Here is a 10,895-nt window from a genome sequence, read left to right as displayed (position 1 = left end):
TTTCCCCATTCCCGTTCCTTTTGGAGTTCGAATATTGGTTTAAGAATCTTGTTTTCAAATACTTTCAGTCTGCGATTTTCCCTCAGAGTAAGTGTCCATCCAGCACAACAGGGCATGATTATCTTTTTATATTTTGAGCTACAAATTCCTCAACAGAATTAGCGACAACAAAAGATTTTTAACTGAATAATAGCACAAAATCCCTGCTTCCAGTTGACATCAATTTTTTTAGTGATTATGGTTTGGTCTGTTAATAATGATCCTAGATATTTCAAAGTATCCACTTTGTCGAAAGAAAATATAAGTTGGTATTTTAACGCATCCATAAAATGCAGTATTACGATCCCGACAAACTTCCATTTATTTAGTTTTCTCTGCATTTACTTTTAAGCCTATATCCCTGCAAGCGTTAATTAAGATTTCTGCATTCCTTTCTATTATTCTATCATTCCCTATTAAATTTACATCATCAGCATAAGCCATAACCTGGCAAATACAATTCAGCTCTAGGACCTGATTCCTGCCTTTGATTTTCCTTATAGTGTTCTCCACAACAAAGTTAAATAATAATGACGACAATCCATCTCCTTGTTTCAGGTCATTCTCAACGTGAAAGCTCGTGAACAAGAATTTCTCTACTCGAACCTTACTTTGGGATTCATTTAAACATATCTTAATTAATCTACCTTTTTCGGTATTGCAAATTATGTAAGCATGTACAATGTTTCCCTCCTACCAGAGCCTAAAGTCGATAATTGATGTGCCAGGATGTTGTATCCTCTCATTTTTTTTCAAGTATTAGTCGAATGGTAAATATTTGGTCGATAGTTGATCAATTTTACCTAAATCCGTTCTGATAATCTCCAATAATTTCATCTGCATATGGAGTCAATCTTGCTAATACAATGTTTAAGAGGATTTATTGGATGTTGACAGAAGAGAAATGCCTCGATAATTATTAAATCTGTTTTGTTGCTTTCCTTCTGAACTGGAACAATGATTGATTCTCTTCACTCTTGTGGTAATTCCTCATTGTTCCAGATAAGGAGAATGAGTTTGTGTATCTTCATCTACAATTTTTCCTCTCCAGCTAAAATTAAGTCAACCAGAATTTTGTCTACGCCTGGAGATGTGTGTTTAATTTTTTTAATAGCGATTTCTATTTCTGTCTGGTTAGGTTCTAGAATATACCGTTATGCTGCATGCATTTCACTTTCTTCACGAGCATTAGTTTTTGGCTATGTGTTAAGCAAATCGTCAAAGAAATTTGTCCATTTATTTAAGATGCTATTTGTATCAGTGAGAACTGTTCCTTTAGGTTTCTTTAATATATAAGTACGAAGTTGATAGCCTTTCTTAAGTTCGTTGGTGCATTTATACATGTCCGGAATGTTTTTGTTTTCACTATTATCTTCAAGTTAATTAATTTTAACTTTCAAAAGTCGCGTTTCTTTGTTCTAAAAGTTTTAGAAGTTTTCTGCCAGATGACAATGAAATTTTATGTAGTTATTTCGTTCGGATTTTGTAGCCAACGCTGTTTTTTCTGTTTTCTCTTCTCTGCTACTTTAGTACATTCCTGGTTGAACCATGGTTTGTTCCTACGTATCTCTGCGTGCCCGAATATTTCTTTTGCTGAAATTTTAATGATATCTCTAATTTCAACCATGTATCTTGAACACTAGTGCACTCCGAACATTATAAAACCGAGAATCTATTCGACACTTCAATCTGGCTCTCCTCTCACCTGACTCTCCTCTATTTTAAAAAATAAAATAAACCGCTCCGTTTTCAGATATTGAATATTTCCTTTATTCAACGATAGTCTCTCCCTTACAATCACAATCAACTCCTCTGAACGACCAAACATCAGTTGTACTAGACTGTTCTTTTCTGTCTACTAAAACATGATCAGTTTGAATATGTATTTTTCCATCTGATGAAGTCCAAGTATATTTATGAATTTCGCGATGTTGGAATTTTGTAATCTTCACGATACGGTTTCTGGGTATTGCACAGTTCACGAGTCTAACGCCGTTGTCACAACCTTCCTTATGCAAATATTTATTCCCTATAATCGGTTTGAAAATACCTTTGCATTGAAACCGCCTAACAGAATTTTCATATGGTATTGCAGGAGATTATCAAATACCCGTTCTATTCTTTCGTAAAAACTGTATTTTTTTTATTGCCATTCTTATTTTCTGTTGGGGTATGTGCATTTAAAACAAAAATATTACACCACCGCCCTTAAGAGAAGTAAAAGAAAATCTATCATTAACAAATTCAACCTGTGTAATTGCTGATATTACGTATTCATTTGTGAACGGAAAGCCCTGTTTCTAGTTGGTAATTTTTAATTTGTTCCCCGTAAAAGAACGTAAAATTTCCCTACTTGACTCCTCTATTTCCTTCTCATCTAACTTCCTGATATCCCACTAGGTCCAACCTCTATTTCTAAACTCATTTTTTACAAATTTTAACGCGCCTGTCCTATAGATACTTCTTGTATTTCATGTTCCAAATCTCATGTCGATTTTACTTTGCTGAGTTCGTGCCAAGTTATCAGTTCTGATCCGAGGATTCTGCGAACTTATCTGAACAATCCTTTTTTTACAGGATGAGGTTGTTAGCCTTACACCAAATTCTCAAGCTGGATTATCACCTCTTGTCTGTCCGCGACTGCTTACTCAGTATATTCGCAGCTAACCTCTATATCACAGAGGCCTTCTCCTCGATCCACAGCCTGAGGACGCGCCGTGCCGTGGTGACAGGAAGACCACATTTTACGGAAATTAATACAGCTATATTTCAGAAATACAACAGGTACTGATTATCCGAACACTGCTTTAAAACACATAGGAACAATCAATATGCTCGGATATATGGATGCATATTAAGACTGTGAAAGCTTCGATGCCCTAAAGATCGTAAATTACAGACTAGTGTCAGTGTAGTATTACATAAATGCATCGTACGTTTGACTATTCGAACTATTCTTGATGTATTACATTGTTTCGTTTTATAGATACATAATTTTATAATATGTTTGTAAGTGATTATACTCTTTACCTGTTCTCTGCCAATAGCAACTGTATGAATTCATAATACAAAACTGAAATACAGAGGAATAAAATTTAAAAAAATAATGTGATATTTCGCAGGGCATCTTATGTAAAGGGCGCCTTGTATTTTTCACAGGTTCTGTACTACCAGTCAGTATTTGAATTTATTATACAAAGCTGGTATACAGGATAATTAAACCACTTATCTATAATGTGATGTTTCGTAGGGCGCCTTATGTAAAGGGCGCACTGTACCTTTCACGAGTTCTTCGCCAACAGTACATGTGCTATACAGAAGAGTGTTCATCGTTGATGTGGTCTCGGAAGGGCGCCTGATATAAAGGGCACACTGCACCTTTCGCGGGTTCTTTACCAATAAAACTTAAGAATTTATTACTAAAAACTTGTACCTTTATTTATACTGTGATATTTCGGAGGGCGCACCGGGACACGTCCCGGTGTCCCGGTGGGCCAGCACGGGCCTGTGTGGATATCATTGGAACCTGAATGTACAAATTGTGACTATTTTTGGTTCCTACACGGACCAATTATGGCCTTTCACTGAATGTTCTAAAGGACTGCCACAGAAGCCATACTATCTAGAATCAATCTATTTTTAACATAGGTTAAATTTTACCATATCAAAGTGACTCTAAATAAGCCATCTTCCATCAATTTTTACTATCAGTCAACAAATACACACGTCAACATTTATACTATAAAGTTTTATGAGCAAACAAAAAAAAAAACAATGAGAAATATTTTTGATACGTTTAATATTTCGTACCTTTCCAGTCAAAATTCTTGTTCTGTGTTCCACGAAAATAATTGGTTTTCGATTTTTATCTACTGAAAGGTCAAACTATTTAAAGATTCGGTATCAATAGCAAATCTAGTTCCAATTTTACATGAATTAATCCTTCCTTACAATAATGCATCCTCATCTCCCGAAAATGAGAACTCAAAATATAATTAACAAAGTAAAGTATTCTGCCCATACGCTTCAGTTAATACAATTTGTTGATTCAAAAAGCTTCAAACCTCCATCCTCTTCCACTCTTTGTAGATGCGTAGAAAGATATCACAAACCGAAACCTCCCTCGATTCACTCTGAAGTTTCAAATTCATTTGGAAATATCAATTTTCCCTTTTCCTTAGTATTTAGAACAGACAAAACAGCTACGCTTCACTTCTCATATTGAAACAAGTGATGACCAAAACTTTTTAACACTATCCCATCTATATCTATATCTATATATATATCTATATCTATATCTATCTATCTATCTATCTATCTATCTATCTATCTATCTATCTATCTATCTATCTATCTATCTATATATATATATATATATATATATATATATATATATATATATATATATATATATATATATATATATTATCATACTCATAGGAGAAACATTAACTTCAATCAAAACATGCCGTCCATTAATGGTAGGGATGCGCTCGAGTCGAGACATGTCTCGAATCTCGACTCGACTCGACTCGAATTCGAGTCGAGATTCGAGTCGAGACACACTTTGTAAAATTCGAGACGAGTCGAGACAAACGTATTTCTCGACTCGAATTTTCGAGTCGAGACACGAGTCGAGTCGAGACGGCTCTTAAAAATCTCGACTCGACTCGAATGTCTCGAAAATCTTTCTATAATTTTTAATATTATTTTGAAGAAAGTATTCACTCAGAAACAGCCTTGAAACCAATTCCAGCTTTTATTCCTTCAGAAAGGTACAGAACGCATAAAATTAATTGTTAATCTTTAAAGATCAAGATGTAATTTTCAGCTCAATTCAGTTAATTAGAACTAATAGTTAATGTCGTTGTATTTGGTTCTACTGCAAATATAATGATAATAATAATTGATTATCTAGTTTGTATAAAACTATTGCGATAAAGTGAACTTCGTAAATTCTCTGAATGAGCAGTTGGTAGTCTATAGTAATTTAGCATAGTTATAATTATTGTGTTTTCGTTCCCATCAACGCAATAGGGTTACGTAACTTCTGGACTATTTGCTTGCCCAACTATTCTGAGGCTTTAATATGTTGCAGCATATCACGAGCTACGGATAATATATAATGTAACATTTGTTGTAAATCACATATTATGATACGAGACTATTTTACATAGTATATCTTATCTAATATAAATAAAATAAAGAGTTTGTTTGTGTGTTTGTCTGTCTGTCTGTGTGCGACCTGGGAACCAGACGAGTGGACCGAGAGTTCCCAAAATTTGTTCACGGGTACCTTAGTCCAGGCCAAAGATCAAGACGAAGCGTTTTTTTAAATTTCGAACCAGGGGGGTCTCGGGGGGACGTTTACTGGGACCGACCTGGGGACCAGACAAATTGACCGAGAGTTACCAAATTTTGGTCACGGATACCTTGGTCCAGGTCCCAGTCTAAGGCGAAGCGTTTTAGTCAAAATTGGAACCAGGGGGTCTCAGGGGGGCGTTTAGCGAGACATGTAGTAAAAGTAATCCAAATTGATCGACATTAGTGTCAAATCCATAGTTTTCAGGGTCGCTGAGATCAATGGTGACACTTCCATCAGCGATGACTTGCAAATTCAGCTACTACTGTATGCGGGCCGGGTGTCAGCGGGTGAGGAATACCGAGACATGTATAAATAGCCGATATTGATTGATACTAGTGTCAAATCCATAGTTTTCGCGGTCACTGAAATGAATGGTGATACTTCCACAGGTGTTGACTTCCAAATACAGCCCCCATGCGAAGAATGGGTATATTAAGCTAGTATTACAATAAATGGACTGCTTGGATGCCAAGAACTAGTACAGATAAGTACCATTCACTTCTATGAATAGGTATTTTTTAAAAGGATTTTTGTAAACACTAAGTTATAAAACAATGAACTACATACAGTAGTTATGGTTTTGGTTCCCAACATAAAAGAAATATGGATTGTTCATGAGATATTGAACTTCAACTTTCACTCCTGGAAAATTTCAATTTTGGAGTTAGGCCACTTGGCATCAAAGCAGTTCACTGTAAGATAAATACATTCCGCACATTAGTAACATAGTTGTTCAGGAGCCTTTGATTTCCATCCTCTCAAATGAAAGCTGAACGATTGCTTGATTCATGCTGACTATATAGGAGAAATAGTGTATTAAGTTTTCGAGCTTTGGTGCGTATCCGTATTTACACTCTGATATAACTTTAAGTTCACACTCAAATCGAGCTAATTGTTTAATGCATTTCGAAAGCTTTTGTTTTTATGCAGCTCATTAAGGAAAATCTATTTCATAATCGTAACATTTATGTACTAAGAAACTATGAATGTAAAGTGGACTCGACCTAGCCCCGTGGCCGCTGTGACTCAGTGGCACAGCTCTCACCCTTGGTGTGTGAGGACTCTGATTCTGTGTGTGTGTGTGAACTCCGCGGCTAGTGTACGCGTCTTTGCCGTGGAAGACTCGGGTTCAATTCCCGGCGCGAGCTCATGTAGTTCGGATTCCACGTTAATCAGTAGGTCTACATTTCATATATCCTCGCTGCTGAAAGAGACGGTAAAGTCAAAATCAACTCAACAATATATATATGTGTGTGTTTATGTGAATTTCCTCGTGGCTGATGGTTAACACATACGCCTTGATCGCGGGAGACTCTGGTTCGATTTACGGTGGAAGCTCATGAAGTTGTTACCGGTATCCCACTTTAAACTGTAGATCCATGCCTCATATAACCATAGATATAATATATATGCCTTTGATACACTTATTTTCCGACTTGGAAGCCATCGATAATTTCCGGACACAGAGTCCCGTACACCGAAAATGAAAAACATGGGTGCAGAGTAAAACAGCCATAGAAATTTAAGCTTTTTAGGCTAACTTAATCCTTACATATAATGCAACTAGCTTGGCCAAGTTATAATGGAGGAAATGCTATCATTGCAACACTCTGAGAATAGAAAATGTTCGCCAGGTATTACTATCCCCTCCTCTCCTGCAGAATGAAAACCCTGACTAAAACTCAATATATATATATAAAACTATTTTGTGTAATGTAACAAACAGTGGCGGATAGTATTCATGTTTCCTTGCAGAGGTCCTTACGAGCGTTCGCTTCCATCTTCCTCTCCCCAAGAACTAAAATAAATTAAAAAATTGCTATTACTTGTTAATCTTGTACAAAGGACGCAATTAAAGTCCCAGTGTAACACCCCTTCACATTTAGATTTTTCCCCTGGAAGAAAACCAGTTATTATTGTTTCTTGATTTCTCAGTCTCACCTACATAAACATACGAATAGAATTACAGGATAGGACATGTTTAGATTGCTTGCACGTGACATCTAACTATATTTCTCATCAAATGTGTCACAGATGAAAATTTCCGTTTGTACTGCCTCTATTTTCTGGTACATATGTTTCATTTATGTTATGTTGCTAAAATTCGTTAGGAAACAAGTACAGACTGCGCCTGTGTGCCTGACAAAACGTAAATGTACTGGATAATTATTTCTTCACTTTCTTCCAGAAAAAAAAGTAACCCATCTCATGTCGGCTAACAAAAGAAGGTAGCGGACCAAAGATAGCCGTTGTTTACCTAAGGTCGTTACACAGCAGGGATTTCATTCAGTCAGAGGGAAAAGAAAAAATAATTTAAGGTTTCTACATTTGTTTTGAACTGCAAAATACTTCTTCCTTTTATTTTAAGAACCATTTCCTTCTCATTTGTCTGCATCAGAAAAAATTGCAAAAAAATCACTAGAATGTGCCTATTTACCCAAAGTACGTACTAGATCACTAGTTCAATAGTAAAAACACTAAATCTAGTACGAAATCATAAATGAGGCATCCCTGGGTTGGAGCGAAAGTAATGGTTGGAGTAAAAACTAGTCCGTATTTCTACTACGTTCTGTTGTTGAATTCACAGAAATGTTAAAAAATAAATTCAAGAAGTAAAACACGATCCTACAAAAGACTGTTTACTTGCTCACTGGTTTTCGTATTGTGAACTGAAACTCAAGTGCGCAGTCATGTTGAATACTTCTGTCCCTTTCTACTTTACAACTTGAGGTGGGATGAGGGTCAGGATAGATCTAGTATATACCGCTAAAGGAAGTGCTTCAGTACAGAGTCGGAAGCGGTATGTATTGTTTACACTACTTACAACGTTAGCCCCCACATAAAATATAAATTCACCCTTTCTCCCTTCCCTTTTTCGAATACAATGAACCGACTCTTTTGCTGAAGAAAGATGCTAAAAGAAAATTGAAACATCTGTGTCTAAACTTTCTTTGAAGCGCAGTCTTTTGTATTTGTAAGGTTTTGCGAGTGTTTTCGAGATAGCCAAATCTTTTACCATGGACTCCTACTGCGAACTGACCGTGAGTAAACACCCAATCTCGCTGTGCTCAATTTCTCTCGCACACGTGAAATGGGTTTGTTGTTTCCAAAACAAATAGGAAGTTACCTTGTGCTTTTGCATTTCTGCACGCACACAGGTACCATTGTTGTTTTAATAATCAGAAAAAATATCAAAATCATCCGATATATATGATACGAAACAGCTAACAGAGGGAGGCAAAGATAAAAGTAGGCCTATACCAAGTTTTCCGCGTGGTACCATTACGGAGAATAAATATTTGATGAAGTCACGTAGATGCGCTTAAACCTATTCCATCTGTCCTTATAACTTTTCTGGTCTCATCAATTTCTCAGGAGAATACGTACAACATATGTCCAAATTCCATATATACTCTTTCTAAACTAATGAGTAAACTCATTAAGAACACCAACTGATATCAATAAACAGGAAAGAAAACAATACTTTATACTTCTATCATTTGGTACACATCTCTATGAAGCACAGTTTGTTTCTTTTCGAAATAGCTCCTTCGTGTCACAGCTGTTGTTAGTTTTGTTCTGTGTTAGGGTGAAAGAGAGAAATGCAACATTTGCTTCGCGGTGAAGTTATATATATTAGGGATGGCCATTTCCGGAAAAAGTGTTTTCCGGTTTCCGGAAATCACATTTTCCGTTTTCCGTTTTTCCGGAAAATTTTCCGTTTTCCGATTTTCCGGAAAATTTTCCGTTTTCCGATTTTCCGGAAAATTTTCCGTTTCCGTTTTTCCGGAAAAATTTCCGTTTTCCGTTTTCCGGAAAATTTTCCGTTTCCGTTTTTCCGGAAAATTTTCCGTCTTCCGTTTTTCCGGAAAATTTTCCGTTTTCCGTTTTCCGGAAAATTTTCCGTTTCCGTTTTTCCGGAAAATTTTCCGTCTTCCGATTTTCCGGAAAATTTTCCGTTTTCCGATTTTCCGGAAAATTTTCCGTTTCCGTATTTCCGGAAAATTTTCCGTCTTCCGGTTTCCGGAAAATTTTCCGTTTCCGATTTTCCGGAAAATTTTCCGTTTCCGTTATTCCGGAAAATTTTTCGTCTTGCGTTTTCCGGAAAATTTTCCGTTTTCGTTTTTCCGGAAAATTTTCCGTCTTACGTTTTTCCGGAAAATTTTCCGTTTCCGTTTTTCCGGAAAATTTTCCGTCTTACGTTTTCCGGAAAATTTTCCGTTTCCGTTTTTTCGGAAATTTTTTTGTCTTTCCTTTCTAATTTTCCAGTTTCCGGAAGAATTATATTCCGTTTTCCGTTTTCCCTGAATATGTGGTCATCCCTAGTCTATAGGAAGTTTAATCTTTTAAAGAGTTCTGGTATATTTATATACCATGGCGTACTATCGTCTTTGACCGCTTATTTAGGTTCTATAACAGGTATTTAAGCCGGGATTTTTTATTTTTTATTTTTCAAGTCAAGGATGGACCAAAAAACACCGCAGATGCATTTTGGAACCGGATGGTCAACTTGGCGGCGCCAAGTGGTGCGAAGGAACGTGACTTTTTTTCTTAAGGCAAATTTCAAAACTTTTTCACGCCTTTAGTTTTCAAGATATCAGATTGAAACTTGCATAAGGATTGTGTGTAGACCTACCTTTGGGTATTTATCAATTTTTTTTAGATCCCTATGTGAAACCGGGGACGGGCCCGAGGGGCGCAAGTGTTACGAAGGGGTGATTTTTTCAGAAAAATTCCGTTTTTTTTTGTTTTTTTTTTTTTTTGGATTTTCCGGTTAAGGTTTATGATACCGACACGTGGTACCGTTGGTAAGTATGCCCTATCGTGAGAAAAACGAGGTATGAACCATGATCCTACGATAAATAGTAAGGAAGCAGTAGCTGTTTGAGTGAAAGTCTAAAATTTTGGACATCCTTAAAGGGTTAAACTTCTTGCAATCTGACTCTTTGTTACATTTCTATCTGATAATTCATTGTTAAGAGCTCTTCTTTGATCTATTAATCTCTCAAGCATTTCATGTATGCTGTAACACCGAGTTTTAACTTGCTGTATAAGGAAACGTACTTCCAATCCTAATAACCTTTACTGTTTTTCCAGTTCTGACGTTCCCAACGTACTATATTTAAAGTGGGAAACAATCCGACTAACAACACATAACATTTTCTCGATTTTCTCTATTGCAAGACCCTTATTTATAGAGAGTTGTAGGGTCTGAGCAAAACAACATATGCTTGCATATGGAAGTTCTCGTACCGCACTTGTGATATTACTAGCATTGTCATAGACAATTGCATGTATTTATCTAAAATGTTCCACTACTCTGCAACATGTGCTAAGTGCTGAGTTAGGTTTACCCTTGTGTGCCTCACTTCTATTTCAATTTTTTGAAGGACTGAACTTATTGAACTTAGATAGAAGCATATAGTGGGCTGTGATTGTAATATAACTTTCCGTAGCCTGCGAAGCCCAGCTATCTGTTGTCAAATCAATC

Source organism: Thermobia domestica, chromosome 11, assembly GCF_964235325.1.
Source record: "Thermobia domestica chromosome 11, izTheDome1.hap1.1, whole genome shotgun sequence".
NCBI classification, from domain to species: domain Eukaryota; kingdom Metazoa; phylum Arthropoda; class Insecta; order Zygentoma; family Lepismatidae; genus Thermobia; species Thermobia domestica.
Note: the sequence above shows the minus strand (reverse complement) of the source record.